The sequence below is a fragment of the Triturus cristatus genome, chromosome 2_1 (assembly GCF_964204655.1).
Source record: "Triturus cristatus chromosome 2_1, aTriCri1.1, whole genome shotgun sequence".
NCBI classification, from domain to species: Eukaryota; Metazoa; Chordata; class Amphibia; order Caudata; family Salamandridae; genus Triturus; species Triturus cristatus.
In genome coordinates, this window is record NC_140581.1 from 151,779,888 (window position 1) to 151,799,438 (window position 19,551).

Genomic DNA, 19,551 nt, shown 5'->3' on the forward strand with positions numbered 1-19,551 from the left:
CCACCTGGACCTCTATTTTCAGACTCATTACCTTTCCTCTTTTTCTTCCTCACTCATCTGGATATTTTCCATTTCTGCTAAATATAAATATGCCAAATTTCTCCACATAAATGTCTTTTCACTTGAAATAACTTAGCCTTTCATGCCCACAAATCCAATAAAATCTGCTAACTTGAACAAGCAATCTCTTCCTCTGGATACAAAAAAATTATTGTTTTCCAAACGGGCAACGAGCGTCTGAGGAGATTGAATGCTCTGTTGCCTATATACCAATGCGCCCCATCCGCCTGTAAAAACAGGCCAAGATGTTATGCCACAATCACTATATCCTTTAGAAAAAGAATGGAGCACACATAACGATGTGGTTCGTCCGCACATGCACAAACGCAAACACGGGCGTCTCTATTTTGTACATTGCATTCGCTTGTTTGTGTGCAAACTGGCGCTTGCTCTTCACCCGTTTCAGAAATCTGAATTGCCCGTTCTCTTAGATTTTAAAAATTATTTCATGAAATTTTAAGTTTCATTTAACAATTCTCTCACTAAATACTAATGTTATTATATCTAGCTTATCTTCAAAATACCTTTAAAATACAAAACTCCAACCCGATTACTAAATTAATCATATAATGAGCCACAAAAGCTTTAAATAATAATGATATCGATCATTCAACACAATCATACAACCCATAAATTGGGTAATCAAGGCTCACTCTCCCAAACTCTTAACATTTAAATACGAACAAATCAACTTAGAGTATACTTATCTTGCTCAGAAGCAGCAACAACAGAGGAAGAAGATGGAGGACACAGAGACTTTATATGGATTGAACATTATTTTAATTGTAATGTTTTAAAGTTCCATTCTCGGAGCTTTTAAGTTGTATGTTGCTGCTATGAAGGAGATTAGTAAAAGATTATGCATAATGCTAGCCTCCTGTCTTGACATAACATTCCAGAAAGAGGTAGAAATCTTTGAAACTAGAAGCTGGAGGAACTGAAGGGAGTTAGAGAGGAAAAAGTAGGAAAATGGCTAACTTCAGGATAGATCAGAAGAAAAGGGAAACATGGGCTCTGAATCAGAGAAGAACGATTGAAGGACTAAGAGGAAAAATTAGAATGGCTGGGAAAAAAATAGAATCTAGAGGAACTGATGGGAGGCGGAGAGGAAGGAGCGGGAAATAATAAAAATAGAATCTAGAGGAACCTAAGGGAGGCAGAGAGGAGAGGAAAGAGCAGGAAAATAAATGAAAATTGCTATCAGTGGCACAAGGACAGAGGAGAGAAAAGGAGAAACAAAGGCTATGGGTGCGAAGAGACAGTGAAACAAGATGATTCGATAAAACTGAGAGAAGAGCTGAAAATGTGAAATGGGTGTTTAATTACTGGAGGGGAGAACGAGAGAGGGAAAAGAGCGAAGGTCAGGGCGAGATAACAGGGGTGGTTAAGGAAGGAAAAGGGCTGATATAGAGGTGGTATTTGGGCCGGGAAAAGACCTCTAGCCTTACCACTTTTCACCACAAAGAAGCTCACAGGACTGACCAAGCAATGAACAGCAAAAGGCGTAACAGGTGCGTTTTTGGGCAGTTGATATGCCTGACTTGTTCAAGTTTGTATTTACTGTAGTATTTGAAGGGTGGGTTAAACCTACACTTTCATACATACAGCCTGAAATATACAAGACTAGAAACTCTCACTAAAGACAAGCTTCATATAGAAACAGAGAACCAATGTTAGAACTGAACAAGAACAAAACAATGCATGCAGAAAATGTAAAAGAAAAAGAAAAACATGTAAGCAAAAAGCAACATAAGGGGGTCGTGCGGCCTGAGTGAGCTTGGTTGTGTAGTATACATTGTGAACTGAAACACTTGCATACATGTCTGGCGTGTTTTCTGTGCTGCTGTAAGGTACAGCAAAAGAGCAGTGCAAGCTTTTTACAGTACATACCTGTGGGAATCATGCTGTTCTTAGTTTTCTGTGCCTTCGCGAGGAATAGTATAGGTGGGGACATACAATGGAATTGACAGAAAGAGCAGCAGCTCATAAACAAGCTTAACCAGTCCCATTAATGCAGCTCTAGCAGCCTCCCACAGGTATAGACTTTATATGTGACTGATTGTATGTAACACTACCAACCTCTTGGAGGCACAGACCTAATGTAATTTTCTCTGGCAGCTATAACCAGCGGCGGCTCCTCCGCAATGGCCGAGGAGCGTCGCCCCACTGGCTCAGAGCCCGCAGCAGAAAAATAAAATGATACCTTACTATCGTTTTTTTTTTTAGTTACTGGCACTAAGCCAGCATGTGCAGGGAGGGGCGGGCCATGGGAGGGGGGTGGAGGTCTGGATTTTGCACTTTTAAGTGCACATGTGTGTTTGGCCGGCCAAACACATATGTGCTCTTAGGTTTCTCCAACCCGGCTATATTAATCAGCCGGGTTGGAGAAACAGCACAGACTCCCTGAGCTGAGCGTTTAATCAGCCCGCTCAGGCCAATCCACGCAAAGGTCTTGTGCTTGAGAGCAAAGGGGGGGTTGGATGGGAGAGGAGCTGCAGCAGAGCCGGCTGCACCTGGTAAGTAGTTTTTGTTTTTTTGTTTTTACATTTTAACATTAACACTCCACCAATGCTGCATGCTCCTCCCTCCCCACCTGTGTGCTTCCCACTGCCCCCCTTTTCCATAGGGGCTGACCCTATAACTGACTTCAAGAGGCCTGTGGCCTTTTTGGCTAGTCCAGAAGGCCCCGTCATAAAGCAGGAGCATCCTTAAGGACAAGGTACAACCGCACTGGATACCTTCACTGCCACACTTTGCTGAGAGATGTTATTCTCACACTAAGATCCATCCACTTCTGAGGCCATAAAAGAACACCAGAGCCATAAGACAAGTTTCATTTTGTATTAGAATTGGAGTAGCCTGAGATATTAACGAGGTGTACTGCAAACATTGCCACAATCTCTTGTATGGTTTGGCAAAGGGTCTTACTAACGGCTCTGCTGACCCTGTGCAGTTCTTGTTCATAAAGTAGAAGAGGTGTAGTGTAGCGGCCTGGGCAACTGACTCCGGACCACGGGTGCTCACGGTTCGAGCCCCGGTGCCAGCGGCATGTTAGCCCAGCACTATGTGACTCTGGGCAATAGCTCACTTAATCTTCCCAACAGCTCCCAGCGCTTTGACCCCCTGAGGGGTAATTGTTCGCGCTTTACAAATACTGGATTACATTACAAGGCGCTACTTGGATAGGTAGATTCCTTTAGTATTCATAATGACCCAGAGTTTCTATGCATATGATTGAGCCCCTTTTACACTTGCGTCAGAAAGTTAAAATGGCCCTGATTCATTTGGAATACAGGAGTTTCCAGTGGTTTAATTTAAATCAAGCATTTCCACCCATTTCTTTTTGATAAGTAAGTCACCCTATGTGCTGTGGGTATGATGAGACTGAGGCACAATATTTCTGTGCCATTTGAAATTAAGCTACAACTCACTGTTGAGATCAGTGAGCTGAAACATGAGGTTGCCCTGGGCTCAGTGACCTCAACAGCATTTTTTGGGGAAATATATAGCTGTTGTGTCTGTGGTTCATCTCATTGTACATTTGCACAAACAAGCTAAAAGTAGTGGAATTTATTGCACTCCGATTCAGTGATTCTGATCAGTGTAAGCATCTATGTTAGTCGCTCGGTTGCAGTTTAAGTAGTTCACCACCTAGTGCCTGTCTGTTATGGCACTGTTCTCACTACATTAGTCCTTCTTTAACCAGTGCTGTAGTTTCCTTCTGAAAGCTTACATTGGTTATTCCAGTGAGTGCTGGACTATATCTCTCAGGCTGTAACCTTAGCATAGTTCACTCTCTCTAAAGCTGTCAGAAAGGGTTGTATTTGGCCTGCTCCAGTCCTCTGTGGAGTACAGCAAACGTAGGAAATTCAGATTTCTGCTAGAATGGGGCCCAGAGCATCAAGTCTTTATGTACTTGATGGCATTACCATGAAGTTAGGCAGTGGTATGCTTTATCTAGGCTCATGTTGTCTTTGGTTGCGGCCTCCTACACCATCAGTCTTGCATTATCCATAGTTCTTCTCATTGACTTGGGTTTCAAATGTCCACTGTATTTCTATGTTAGTGATTTCTATCATTCCTATCTTAATTGTTTGTACTCCCACCTTATTCATCTGAGGATTTACCATTTGATGTTCCACAAGGACCCATTTTGTAACCATCATCTTTTCCACATCCATTGTAAGCCTCATGAAAATGTTCCACTTCTGTGGTAGGCTGTTTTAGAAATATGCACACAATACTCTGGTCCTGCTGAGTCTCCAGAATTCAGAATGCAAGTCAGTGGACAAATGTACTATTGTTAGTGGATATTCAACTGACATGGTTACACATGCGCTTGTAAGATTAAGATTGCACTATGTAAGCGCCTTCTTTCGTGGAGTTTCTAGATATACCCAAACCTATACAAGGGTATAGATTTTGGTGGCTTCTAATTGCTGCACCAATCTTATGATTGCTCAGCTTCTGAAGCCTTTTGTTGTCAGGCTGACATGGCTACTGTGTGGGTATGACTCCTGGCTCCTTCATAGCCAATAGGGTAAAAGTTCCCATGTGTAACCATACCCACTTTTGCAGCAGTTCCTGGTTTACCTACTACCAAAAAGCCTGCAGTGCCCATTACTCCGAAATGTTGAAGATGAGGCAACCCCTCCCCCTTATTCAGCGTCTGTATGCCCATCCAGAAGTGAAGCCGTGGCAATGAGCTGTCCCCTCCTCTGTGGTCACTTCAAACCAGTTCCAGGGGCAGCTTTTCCCCTTCTGGGTTTGGTGCCTGCCTAACCGGTGGGACCTTGCCATTTGTCACTTAACATTTGGTTATGACACGGGGCACCCTTTTTAAGTAAATTAAGATCCTGAGTACACCCATCTGGTTTTCCTGCCAGGGGAAGAGAAATACCTACCTACACTCAAGCCATTGTCTCTTCTCTATGAGCAGTTTTCGCACATCATCAGGGCTACACATTCAGTGGGCTATCACTGGTGGGCTTTCGAAAAGTTACTGTTTCTTAATATTCTTTTTTTTTTTTTTTTTTTGAAACCGTTTATTGCAATCTCAAGAATATACAAGTATGGGCCTACAACCTTTCGGCCGGCCGCTAGAATGACAGGAGCATATGACATACGTACAAAAACACTTGGCGTTGCAAAGGAGCAAAATAGGAGGTACCAGCGTCGTGGGCCACATCACTCTGACCCCACAATACGGTTTCATTTTATACAAACAACACAAAAACCACACCCGCAAGGCAACCTGCAATCGAAAGTAACAGCACGTGCTCCCCGAATGGGGGACCCCAGCCATCCACAGGAGTCTAAAGAGGGGAAGGGGAACAAATCGAGGACTGGGGGAATTCCGTGCTCAGGGCTAGGGAAAGGAGTCAACTAAGGGGACGGGGCTGGTGAGGCCGCAGGCAGCAGTGGTGGCGCGCAGATACCCCCGCGGTAGGCGTTCCAAGGGCCCCATACTTTCACCCATGCCCCAGGCTTACCCCTCGCCACATACACCACCTTTTCTCGGAACATGCACCAATCCATGTGTTCTTTCCAGGCCGACACCGCCGGGGGCCTCTGGGATCCCCACAGTTGAGCAATGTCACGCTTAGCTATCATATATCCCAGAGTCACCCATCGCGTCTGCGGAACCGAGTAGTCAGTTGGTTCCCACACATTCAGCAGGCATCTCCTCGCTTCAGGCAGCAGCTCGACATGCGTAACCACTCGCAGAACCTCATGCACACCACGCCAGAATCGCTCCACCTTCGGGCATTCCCACAAAATATGCTAAAAAGTCGCCAAAGCACCACACCCACGCTTGCACAACCCATCCTCAGCATAGCCCATACGCAGAAGCCTTGGCCCCGTCATGTAAACCCGATGGAGTATCTTAAGCTGGACGAAGCGAAGGCGAGCCGGTATGGCCACCTCCTTCGGAGAGGCCACCGCGGAAATCCAGCCTTCGTCGTCCAACTCCAGCCCGTCGGCAACCCAAGCCTCGCGGAGGCCAGTCAGCAGGCCCGAGCGGTCATTAATCAATTTTTTGTAAATAAGGGAGATCGTGCTGTCCGGAACGTGGCCATCCAGCACTCTATCCTCCAGGGGAGAAGACTCCGGGATGGAGGCGACGTCCGGGAAGACTGAGCCCAGTGCGTGACGGACCTGCAAGTACCGAAAGTATTCACTGCCCTGCAGCTGAAACTCCGTCTGCAGCACCTCGAATGTTTTAAATCCCCCTCTCGTCCAGAGGTCCCCCACTTTACTGATGCCGATCGTGTCCCACTTCTCGAAGCCCTTCGAGGTCCACAGGGAGCCCAATCTCTCAGGCGCGTACAACGGTGATGCCCGGGTCAAACGGTCCTTCCACCCCATAGCTGCGTTAGCCGCGTGCCATACTCGTACCATGACACGCGTAGGTCCCGTCAGGCGGGGGCCGGGCGCGCCAGAGTAGAGCGCTCGATTATAGTCGCCACCAGGCAGGAGCATCTTGTCCATTTCAAATGCCGGGTTTAAGGCGGGCCCGTAAAGGCCATGATTAATTGCAGCTAGCTGGGAGGCCCAGTAATACCGTTTAATATCCGGGAGGGCAATCCCCCCGTCGTACCATGGGAGCGTCAACTTCGCCAGGGCAATACGCGGCCTCCCGTCCCAGAACAGGCGGGGCTGTAGACTCTCCACCTCACGGAAGTAGCGCGCCGGGACTAAATCCATAGTGTTCTGGAGAGCGTACAGGAAGCGTGGCAACGACATCATCTTAAACAATGCCGCCCGGCCGAGCGGCGAAAGCGGCAGGCGCCGCCAGCGCGCGACGTCCTCCTTCAAGCGCTGGAGGGGGGGAAGCAAATTCCGCTCGTAGCGGGCCTCCGGGTCCAGAGTAATGTAAACCCCCAGGTACCGAAACCCCTGTGAGGCAATCTGGATCGGACAGCCCCGCGGGAGGACGGGAGCCTCCCCGGAAAGCACATACACACATGATTTAGCCCAGTTGATGACAAGGCCTGAGTTGCGGCCGAATGAGCGCAAAACATCAACCAGGACAATCAGTGATTTACGCGGGGAGGCTAGGTACAAAAGGATATCGTCAGCGTATAGGGACACGCGGTCCTCATACTCGGGGGTCCAACGGAGACCACGGATGGAAGGGTGCCACCGCAGCCACTCCGCCAGGGGTTCCAAGGCCAGCGCGAACAGGAGCGGCGACAAGGGACAGCCCTGTCGCGTGCCCCGTCCCAGCTCGAATGGGACCGATACTCTTCCATTCACCACCACCTGCGCCAATGGGCCCGAATACAACAATTTGACCCAGCTAATGAACCCCGGGCCAAATCCAAACTTCGCCAGCATAGCCCAGATGTATGGCCACTCGAGCGTGTCAAACGCCATGGTGGCGTCTAAGGATGCCAATATGGCTGGCTCCCGCACAAACGGGACACGCGCGAGCACCCCGTGCAAGCGCCGCAGATTAAGGGCCGTGTTGCGATGGGGAATAAAGCCGAACTGGTCTTGGTGGACCAGATCGCCCACCACGCCGACCAGCCGGTTGGCTAGCACCTTGGCGAGGATTTTGGGCTCCGCATTCAAGAGCGAGATAGGCCGGTAGGATGTAACCCGGTCTCGAGGTCTCCCTTCCTTGTGGATCACCACAATTGTAGCCAGACGTTGGTCCGGCGGGAGGGAGCCCAGCGAGTGGGCCGCCAGGAACATCGCACGGAGGTGGGGTGCCAGTACATCCGGTCGCAGCTTATACAGCTCGATAGGGATGCCGTTCGGGCCCATGGCCTTGCCGGATGCGATCGAGCGTATGGCGAGGGCAATTTCGTCGGAGGTAGGAGCGGCATCTAACGACACCCTGTCCTCCACCGAAAGGGAAGGCAGCGCGATATCCCTAAGCAGGGCATGGGAATCCTCCTCCGAGCAGGGAGAAACCGGGGAATACACCTCGCGGAAATAATCCGCGAAGCAAGAGACAATGTCTTCTGGCTCGGTGACACGCACACCATCCGTCCTCTCAATCAGCGGGACCACACGACTCGCTCTCTCCTTTTTATCCAACCATGCAAGCAATTTACCAGCCTTATCACCCACATCATACAGTCGCCCCTGTTGCTCTCTATAGAGGCCCCTGGCCGCCTCCGTGACGAGGGCCCTGTAGGCCGCCTGCTTAAGTTGTAGGACATGTAGTGCAGCATCCGTCACCCCACCCTCTAGATCACCCTCCAATTCAGCGATTTCGGCCTCCACCTGGGTCACCTCCTCCTGCTCGCGCCTCCGGGCATGGGAAATAAAGGAGAGGGCCTCCCCTCTAAGAACTGTTTTGAAGGCTTCCCACAGGGAGATAGCCGAAGGGACGGACCCCGCATTCTCATCGAAATACCGCTGCAAGGATTTAATCAAATCAGCGCGAATGGTGGGGTCGCGCAGGTACCAGGCATTGATTTTTTTTGTTGAAACATTTTTTTATTGTTTTCATACACAGCAATACAACAACCAGCTCTCAATCCCCGCCCAGTCAGGAAATACCCCACATATGCCAGCATTCCCACTCAGCTGTCCCACCCGGCCCCTTCCCCCCCCGCCCCCCACCCTCTGTCAGTGTGCCCCCGCCTGCTACCCCGGTCCCACGCTCGATGCTTCCCCTCCCCTCAGTTAATGCAATACAGGAGCCCCACCTCTCCCTGCAGCCACAATACCTTCCCCCCAACCCTATCCAGAGTGCAGTCGGTCAGGGCCCGCCAGTCGCCTCCACTACTCCCCACTCCCCACTACCACTTCCTCATCAGGCCCGCTCCCTTCCTCCCCCGGCTCGGACATCAGCCCCTGGAGTTCTACCACCACACTTCCCACGCCCGGGCTGTCGCTAGCGCTTTTTCGTCATCTCGCCGGAGGGCCAGTTGCACCCGGAGCGTGCCCTCAGCCCCCGCCCAGCGCTCCAGGGCTGATCTCCAGCGCAGGAAACTGGGTCCCCCCCTGGATTTCCAGTGCAGCGTCAATTCCCTCTTGGCCAATATCAGCCCTAAATCATAGAATTTGCTCGTGACCTTCGTGCGACGGGTGTGGGGGAACCAAAGCAGCAAGCAGGTGCCCATCTCCGGACCAATGGAGCGATCCGTAACCTGGTTCAGGCACTCCACCACTGCTTCCCAGTAGTCCCCCAACTGCCTACAGGCCCAAAACATGTGTCGGAAGTCTGCTCCGTCCGCCCCGCACCGCGGACACTGAGAGTGCGCTCCCCCGAAATATTGTAATACCTTTGCCGGCGTCAGGTACGCTCTGTGTAGCGTAAAAAACTGGACAAGCTGGAACCTGGCATTCCTCATCCCCTTCCATGCCCTCCGCACCAGCGTGGACCATGTGGATTCAGGGATCTCCTTCCCCAGGTCCGCCTCCCACTTTCCCCTCAAGGCGCCCAATGGGGGGAGGCTCTCCGTTGACAGCCTACGATAAAGGCATGTGATGGCCTTGGTCGTCCCCGCCGCCATCACCACATATTGGCAACCCGTGGCAGTCGGGGGCTCCGACAGCCCCACATTCCAATGCCTCTGAAGGCTCGCCACCAAGGCCGCATGGAGCAGGAAGTCTCCCCGCGGAAGCCCATAAGAGTCCTGCAAGTCTTGGAAAGGCAGCAGTGCTCCCTCTCGAAATAGATCCCCTACCATCTGGACCCCCATTTCCTCCCAGACCGCCAACCCCGACCAGTCTCCTCCATGCGGGAACGCCGTGCACATCCCCAGGGTGATCTCAGGGGCATAGGGGTGAACTATGGCAGCCTTTCTCTGGCATCTATTCCAACATAACCGGAGAGTACGCTCCTCCATGGTGAGCTGGGTGAGGTCCAGCCTCTGGTGAAGGACTATAAAGGCCAGCACGTGGCGCGGGATTAGCCTGCCCTGGGGACCGTCCGGGCCCCTGTACTCCCTGGCCACCGCCTGTGTGAGCCACTGGAGCTGGGCCGCCAGATAATACCATTCGAAATCCGGAGCCGCCAAGCCTCCCTCCGCCCGCGGTCGCCGCAAGGTGGTCAGCGCCACTCGACGCCTCCCCGAACCCCAAATGAAGCTCGTGGTGAGTACCCGCAGTGCCGCAAAAATTGACGCTGGGATCCATATTGGAAGGGTGCGAAAATAGTAAAGGAGCCGCGGCAGCGCCACCATTTTCAGCAGCGCCACCCTCCCAGCACACGAGAGCGGGAGCGTTTTCCAAAATCCCATACTACCCCTTAGGCCCCGAAGCGCCCTACCCACATTACCATCCAGCAAATCAGCCTGGGTATGGTAGATGTTAACCCCCAGATAACGGAGACAGCTGCCTTCCCAGCGGATTTGGCCTAACGCCTGCGGGGGTTGTCCCCCTCGCGACAGCGGGAACAAACAGGTTTTACGCCAATTGACCTTAAGCCCGGACAGCCGACCAAACCCCTCCAATAAGGCCACCGCTCCCTCCAGTGCACCCGCCGCGTCCTCCAAGAACATCAGTAGATCGTCCGCATAGAGGGAGATATAATGCGTATCCTCCCGCAACGCCACCCCTTCATACGCACCCCCTCGTCGGGCATGAGCCGCCAGTGGTTCAATGGCCAGCGCGAACAGCAGGGGGGAGAGGGAACACCCTTGTCTCGTCCCCCTCCGGACATGGTATGAGGCCGATATAGTGACCCCTGTCTTCACCCGGGCTGTAGCCTCGCTATAAAGTAACGAGGTCCAGCGCACAAAGTCCTCCCCCAAGCCGAACTCCCGCAACACTCGGTACAAATAAGGCCATTCCACACTGTCGAAGGCCTTTTCTATGTCGACCGACAGCGTACAGGCCTCCGGGAAGGCCTCCCGGTCCAGTTCCATCACTCGCAGCAACCTTCTCACAGAAGTGGCAGTGCTCCGTCGAGGAATGAAGCCCGCCTGATCCTGGTGGACTAAGGCGGCCATATGACCCAGGAGGCGCGACGCCAGTACCTTGCTCAATATCTTGTAGTCCACCGTCAACATGGAGAGCGGCCGATAAGCCGTGTGCGCGTCGGCCTTCCCTCCGGGTTTTAATAAGGGGATCACAATCGCCTCCCGAGCAGAGGCGGGTAGACGCCCACGTCGCCAAGCCTCGCCGTAGAGGGCCTGCAGCTGTGGGGCCAACAGGTCCGAAAACGCCGCATAGAACTCGACAGGCAGCCCATCCGCCCCCGGGGTTTTCCGGCGCGCCATTTGTCGAATCGCCGCCCGAATTTCACCCAGCGAAATGGCACCGCCAAGTTCTTTCCCCACCTCCGGGTCTAAGCGAGGCAGGCGGGCCTCCAACAAGAAGTCCGCTAGGCCCTCTGGCTCCCCCGCCATGGTGCTGTTGTATAACCCAGCATAATAACCAGCGAACTGCTGATTTATCCCCTTCTAGGAATACACCGGGGCGCCCCCCGCGTCAGCCAGGGCCAGTATCGGTTCCCCCCGGGCCGCCGGGTTCGCCAACCAAGCCAAAAGGGATCCCACCTTATCACGCTCCGCGTGCGCTCTCATTAGGTAGCCTTTATGGTCAAAGCAGCGGAGCCTCTCCACCTGCACCGCCACCGCCTCGCGCGCCTCAGCGACCGCAACCAGCTCTCCAGTCCCCGACTGATGCGCCTGTTCCGCCGCCCGCAGCAGGGCTTCCGCCCCCTCCACCTCCTTCAACAGCGACTTCCTCACCCCAGCCGTGGACGAGATGCAGACCCCCCTGACCACCGCCTTGAGCGTGTCCCATTCCGTCGCCCGGCTCGCCGTCGTACCCGAGTTTCACTCGAAATATTGTGTTAAGCAGTCGCTAACCTCAGCCCGGAAGACCGGGTCCTCCAGGAGCAGGGGGTTAAGACGCCACGTGGGAATAGCTTGCCGCTGCCTGGACCACTGCAACACCCCCAGACAGGGGTTATGATCCGAGAGAGTTTTCGCTAGATACTCACTATGTCGCATCAGCGGTTGGACGTCCGAGGAGCACAGTATACCATCCAATCTGACATACAGCTCATGGGGGGCAGAATAGAATGAGTAATCCCTGTCCAGCGGGTGATGAGCACGCCAGGTATCCACCAGACCCCAGGTGCCCTGCCAGCTACTCCGAGCAGTGGCCACCCGACGCACCGCCGACCGTGCCGGGGGGGGGTGGGATCTATCCAACTCCACATCCGTGACAGAATTAAAGTCCCCTCCCAGCACAACCGGCCCCGTCAAATACGCCGCCAACTGCCCTGACAGCCTAGAGAAAAACGCCGCCTGGTCTACATTAGGGGCATATACGCTACACATGCTCAAGTCCCTCCCATCCAGCCGCCCCTGCACTGCTACAAACCTGCCCTCCGGGTCCACCAATGTCATCAGGGGTTGGAAAGGGACACCCGCTCTCACCCAGATCAGAGCCCCCCGAGCAAACCTCGAGAAGGTGGTGTAGTATAGTTGGCCTCGCCAGCGCCGCTGCAATGCCTTCCCCTCCTCTTTATCTAAGTGGGTCTCCTGAAGGAAGGCTACCTGGACCCCTCTCCGCACTAAGTATGCATGGATTTTATGTCTCTTCACCATAGAGGTGAGCCCTCTCACATTCCAAGTCACAATTCTCAATTCAAGGGGGGTCCCCATCCCATCGTCGGATCAGCCATGCCATCCTACCCCTCCTAGGCACACTGACAATCCCTTGACTCCCTAAAACACCCCAACTCCCCAAATCCCCACCCCTCCCCAGAACAGGCTCTAAACCGCAGTCACCCATCCAAATACTCCCCCAAACAGAAACCAAATACTCTGGTAGCCACCAGAGTCTCACTATGTCCGTGAGGTTGAGGTGGTGACTCTACGCCTGACGGGTTGACAGTGGTCCTCCCCAAAGCATCCATGCCCAGACTCCATCAATGTCGCCCCCCCCAGCAGTCCATCCCCCGCAGGCTCCCCCACCCCCACCCCCGGGGTCCCCCAGACTCTCCAGACCGTCCAGCCATGGGCGCAGGTACCAGGCATTGATTGGAGCTACTCTGCCCTCCCCCCTCGGGAAGACATCAATTTGCAACAGGAGCGGGGAGTGATCTGAAATACCCCGCGCCAAATGGCGCACCTCTCCTACCCTCCCAACATAGGCCGCAGGGACAAGGACATAATCAAGCCGTGAGAGGCTACCATGGGCACCCGAGTGGAAAGTGTACTGCAGCTGCGTGGGATGTTTTAAACGCCAGCAGTCCACCAATCCCAGTGTATCTAAGAAGCCGGACAGCCACGCCTGCGCCCGGGGGAGGTCCCTAGGGGGGTGACGATCCACGGTCCCAGAAACCACCGCATTGAAGTCCCCCCCAACCACCAGAAGCCCCCCCGGAAGGTCAAGGAGGAGGCGCCCTAGGTCTGCAAAAGTCGTAGACTGTAACCCCGGTGGGACGTACACTGAGACAAAGACAACTACTTTACCCTCCATTCTCCCCACTAAGACAGTGTAGCGTCCCCTCTCATCATGGCGCACCTCGTCTATTTCCAACGGGAGCGAGTTCTTCACCATGATGCCCACCCCCCGTGAGCCCGACGTGAAGCCCGAGTGGGCCACCAAGCGATAGCCACGCCGATTCATGGCACAAAAGGAATTACCAATAAGGTGTGTCTCCTGCAGAAAGACCACATCTGGCGAAAGTCGTTTCAAATACTGCAGGACCACACCTCGCTTAATCCTATCCCCCAGTCCGTTAACGTTCCAGGACAATAAAGTCAGGTCCCTACCCCCCATCACATACAGAAGCCATCATTCGTCCCCCGGAGAGCACCTTAAAAATACCAATACAATAAAGGGTTTGCCTTGCGGTAAAAACAAACAACACCCCACCCCAACCCACCCATCCCAACAGAACTCCCCCCTCCCTGCACCCCTGCATGAGCCCAAACAGCCCCCCCAAAGTGCAGTGTGCCTGTCGCCCCATAAATGATTAAACTAACTAGTCCCCCAGAGGAGGAGGGAGAGCCCCCAAGAGACCCCGTACCACCTCCACAGGAGGGAGACTTAACGAACAGTCAAAAATGACGACAATGTTGTCCAGAGCGAGGCCTACTATTAGTCCCTCAGTCCTGATCCGGCGAGCCCTCCCCTCCAACCGCGCCCCCCCCACCCCCCCGGCCCCGATCCCCAGGCAAGGAGTCCAACCAGTCCCCGGCTGCCTCGGGACGATCAAAAAAGTGTGTGCGGCCATCCACCTCCACCCGCAACTTAGCTGGAAAAAGCATCGCATACTTGAGGTTCAGGTCCCGTAGACTACGTTTGACTCCGAGAAAGCTCAGTCTCTGCTTCTGGACCGCTGGGGTGAAATCAGGATAGAAGTTTACATCCATATTGTCAAGTCTGACCGGTCCTTGTTGCCTAGAAGTCTGAAGAATAGCGTCTCTGTCCCGAAAGTTGAAAATCCGGGCAATGAGAGGCCTCGGAGGGGCTCCGGCCTTAGGTCTTCCTCCGGGAACCCTGTGGGCACGTTCCACCGCAAAGAATTTACTCAGCCCCCGGGGCTGGAGATGGGTGAGAATCAGGTCCTCCACAAACAGGTCCGCCGCCGCCTCCTCACGTCCCTCCGGCACCCCGACAATGCGGACATTGTTCCTCCGGGCCCGACCCTCGGAATCCTCCAGTCGACGATCCATCAGGGCGCTCGCCTGGCCAAGCCGGCGCACCTCCTTTTGGAGGGCCGCCACGTCCGCTGTAAGGCCCGAGGTGGTGTGGGCCAAAGAATCGACCCGGTCATTGGTCTTGGATAAATCGGCCCTCACCAGGCCAACATCCACGTGGACCGAGTCAATCTTTTGCGCCAGTGTGTCAAAGCGCTGGTCCACCGAGGCCTTCATCTCGGCGATAGCGCCCATGACATCTCGCAGGGTCAGATCCGCGGGCAGCGCAGGAGCATCAGTCGGGCCCTCAGGGGACCTATGCGGCACCTCGGGAGATCCCTTCTGGAGGGTGTTGCGGTCCATGCTGTTGGACTGATGGGCTGCGCCACGGCGGGTCGATTTCACCTTTGCCCGGTCGCCATCTTGCTTTGTGGACATGGTTCCAGTCCCCAAATCGTGCCGATCACCTCGGAAAAGGCCGACAAACCAGTTCACGGGCTCCGGGGGGGGGCCACCACAGGTCCGCAGGACGGATCACAGCCGGCGGGCCAGCAGGGCACCCCAACGAGGCCACACCACCGCACACCGCCCCGCAACCCAACCTCGCCTACGCAGCAAGGAGGGTGCAAAAGCGAAAGTGAAAGTGCGGGGTACGCGAGTCGCCCAGCCCTGCCCGCCGCTGTTGATCACTTTGTCTCCGGATCACCCCGCAACTCCAATCCGGGGGGCCGGCGTGGAGAAGGCCGCAAATCTCAATCGGTGCTCCCGCCGGTGTCCGAGGTCCAATTTGGAAACGGAAAACGGGTGACACCTCAGCTCGGGCTCACCAACACAGTCCCCTCATCTAGGACAGGATATTTTCAGGATTTATGTAGGAGGTCACGGAGGTCCTCGGGATCCTCGCACCTACGCGGCCATCTTGGTTGCGCGCTAGGCTCCTCCCCCGTTTCTTAATATTCTTAATCTACAAATTCACTTAAAAAACCATAGGTTTCACACACGTTAAAGTTAGGAATTAGCATTTAAAAAACCTTGCAAATTCACTTAAGAAACCATAGGTTTCACACATATTTTAGATAGTTGGACATTCCACTCATAAAACATCATTGAAATTCCCCCGTTATAGTTAGTTCAGATAACTATAACTCGCGCGCCTGCAATCCACTGCTGATGACGTCACATATTACATCACTCATGACATGGTCAGTGGCATCACTCATGACATCACTGATGACATCATCCTTGTGATAGAGTGGCGGTCCCGCAAGTTATATTTATCTGAACTAACTATAACGGGGGAATTTCAATGGTTTTTTACGAGTGAAATGCCCAGCTAACTATAACATGTGTGAAACCTATGGTTTTTTAAGTGAATTTGCAAGGTTTTTTAAATGCTAATTCCTAACTTTAACGTGTGTGAAACCTATGGTTTTTTAAATGAATTTGTAAGGTTTTTTAAATGCTAAGTTATGTATGTTTTATTATATTTTGATATATTTATTTTACAATAAGCTACCTATGTATATAGTTATAGATTGACTGTATCCTGTAATATGGATTGGCTCATTTAAAATGTTTTTTTTTTTTTAAGGTTTTTCAACGTGCGCGCACCGTGCACGCACGGTGCGCGCACCCTGCGGATTTTTGAAAGAAAAATAAAATGTTTTTTTCACCCTTCGGGGTCCTACAGGGACCCCCTGACAAAGGCTAGGGGGTCAGGAACCTTCTACCCTGCCCCCTTTTGACGTTCTCCACCTTTCTTTTTCACTGTCACACACAAAACACACAAAATGGCTGCCGACACTTCCTGATTTCGACCGATTCGAATGTTGACTGACATGTAACCACCAATCAGAATTACGCTTGCGCACGTTATGGTGCGCGCACCGTGCGCGCCTATAGATATTTATGTACTTTTAACTGCAATTTTCTCAGGAACTACTGAACAGATTGACACCATATATGCAAAAGGCACATGCCTGACCTGAGGACTACCTCTTTGCCAAATTTCAAGTAATTCTGTTCAGCCGTTCGGGTTGTACCTTCGACTAAAGGTCCTATGGGAAAATGCATGAGGAAAACGCGTTTTGGGACCCCCCTTTTTTCTCAGCCCCCGCTTGACGAATCACCCCTAGACTTTCAGGGTAGGAGCTGAGCAGAGCGCCCCATTAGTTTTGAAAATTTCGCGAGGATTCGTCAACCGGCGCCAAAGTTATTCAAAATAGAATTTTGAGATTTCCTATGGAAACACGGTCCTAACTATAACTATCTACTGGCATATGTCATCAGTGATGTAATATCTGACGTCATCAGCAGAGGATTGCGGTCGCGTGAGTTATAGTTGCCTGCAGTAACTATAACGGGGGAATTTCATTGGTTTTTTACGACCAATGCCATCCCCATCCTCATACCTGAGTTTGACCCGGGCTGATGTCGGAACCGATGCCACAGGGTCCTTTTGTTCCCCTGTTCATCCCTGGTGTTCCTTATAGGCTGAAGGGTGGTGATGAGGACTGGGAGGGGTCGCTGGACCCTTAAACTGACCAGTTAGAAGAACCAGACTGGCGAGAGGACCTGGGTGATGCTAGTGGTCTGGACACTTCACCAGACACTGGCTTGCTTTCTCCCCCTACCGTGGCTATGGAGGAGGGAGTGTCCTATGCTATGGTGGTGAGAAGGGCGGCCGAGGTCTTGGGCCTTGAGCTCCCTTTGATGGCGGTCAGGACTAACTTCCTGACAGAGGTGCTTCAGCCTGAGGTGTCCACGTCTAAACCCTTATTGCCATTTAACGAAGCCCTCACTGATATCCACCTTGTCCAAGCCCAGCACAGGAACTCCTGTGGAGAGGAAATTTGCCAATCGGACCCGGACAACCCAGTGTTCCTAACTCAACACCCTGGCCCTGAGAGCTTAGTGGTCCTAGCCTCTTCTTCAAAGGGCGCATTCCCTTCTGCCCCTCCAGATAGGGAATCCAAGTAGATGGACCATCTTGGGAAGTGTATATTCTCTTCCTCCAGCTTGGCACTGCGGTCCATGAATACCACGTGCCTCTTGGGCCGATACTTCCATACTTTTTGGTATACGGTTGCGTAGGTGCTGCCTTAGTGCAGAAGGAGGCCAGGGCCGTTCTCTCCCACGCAGTGGCGGATGGGAGAGGCGCAGCCAAATTCACGATCAGATGTGGACAGGATACCACAACTCACTGGGCAGAATGATTGCCCTTAGGCGCTACGCCTAGTTTAGGACATCTGGCTTTTCGGGGGATGTCCAGTCAACCTTGATAGTCATGCCCTTTGATGGTAGTCATCTTTTTGGCGACAAAGCAGACTGTTTAAAGATTTTTGGTCTACGGCCAGATCTTTGGTTCTCGCTGCGCCTTCTCGCCCACTCCAGTCTGCTTTATGTCCATTTCATGGTGACAGAAGGAGCACCCAACCACATCTGGCCCAGTCTGGCCACTGGCTTACAAAAGCTGCCCAGCCTCTGCGTGGCCATGGCCGGTCTGACCCAGTGATCTTGCAGGTCTGGGAGCTAGCAGGCAGGCCAGTCCACCCTTTTCCCCCCTGCCACAGCCTCCAAACTTTCCTAGTCCGATGTTTAAAGCCCATCAACAGACAGTGGGAGGCAGGATTCGCCATCAACTCCTCCACCGGCAATCCATCAATTGAACCCTGGTCCCGGGCTAGACCTCTGCAACAGGGTCTGCCGCTCTAATCATTGAGCCACACTTCTCCTATCCTACCAAGCAGCGAGTCCAAGATATTCGGGCTATGATACTGATGTTTCATCCTCTATCCCGAATTTCATTGAGAATGAGCATCCTGCTGGTGGATCATACCAGATGGCATATGCGGGCTCTGCAGAGGGACCTTAAGTTCCAGTGGGCGCTGCATCAGGTAATCTTTACAACTACGTTCATATCTCAGAGGGAACTGCACAACTGCAGTGGTGGCTAACGAACCAAACTTGGGTCCGAGGCAGATCTCTCCCCCTACCAGATCTAACAGTGGTGCCAGATGCGTCACTCCTGGAATGGGGCGGCCATCTTGCAGAGGTGGAGATCAGAGGTTTCTGGTCTCCTGCAGATTCCGGGCTCCATATCAAACTGCTGGAGCTCCGGGTGATCCGACCGGCACTGAAGGCATTCCTTCCCTCTCTCAAAGGGAAGGTGATGCAGGTGTTCACAGACAACACCACCGCCATGTGGTACTGCAACAAACAGGGCGGGGTGGGATCCTGGCTCTACACCTCTGGGCATGGCTGGAACATCAGGGCATGATGCTGGTGGTTCAACACCTGGCGGGTTCTCTGAATGCCAGCGCGGACGAACTCAGCTGTCGGTGCTTGGTCGATCACGAATGGCGTCTTCATTCTGAGGTGGTGCATGGCCTCTTTCAGTGGTGGGGAGAGCCTTGGTTAGATCTGTTCGCCACCGAAGAGAACGCACAATGTCAGCAGTATTGCGCGTTGGAGTTCCCAAGGCGGCACTCACTCGGCGACGCCTTTCGTCACGAGTGGAACTGCGGCCTCGTGTATGCCTTTCCGCCTGTACCACTTCTGCCCCGAGTGCTCAAGATGATCCAGTGCGGCGGGGCCCAAGTTATTCTTGTGGCTCTGGACTGGGCACGAAGTGTCAGGTAACCCGAGCTCCTGAGCATGGCCATCGATCCTCCAATCAGACTGGCCCTTCGGGAGGATCTTCTGTCACAGCAGCAGGGGACGGTTCTTCACCCGAACCTGTCCAGTCGCCACCTCCTTGCGTGGGGATTGAGCGGCAAAAGTTGACAACTTTCAACCTTCCGCCAGAAGTCTGTAATGTCATCTTGGCAGCCAGACTTCCCTCCATGAAATCCATATACGCCTGTAGATGGAACAAGTTTGCGGCATAGTGCACAGCAAAGGCTGTGGATCCCCTTTCTGC

General features: G+C 53.0%; 1 protein-coding gene across 1 annotated transcript in view; it reads left to right on the top strand.

Annotated features, from left to right (window-relative positions):
* PIK3C3 (phosphatidylinositol 3-kinase catalytic subunit type 3) overlaps positions 1 to 19,551 on the top strand; it is an 855,016-nt gene that overhangs the window by 777,638 nt on the left and 57,827 nt on the right. The gene's annotated exons all lie outside the window — the stretch shown is intronic.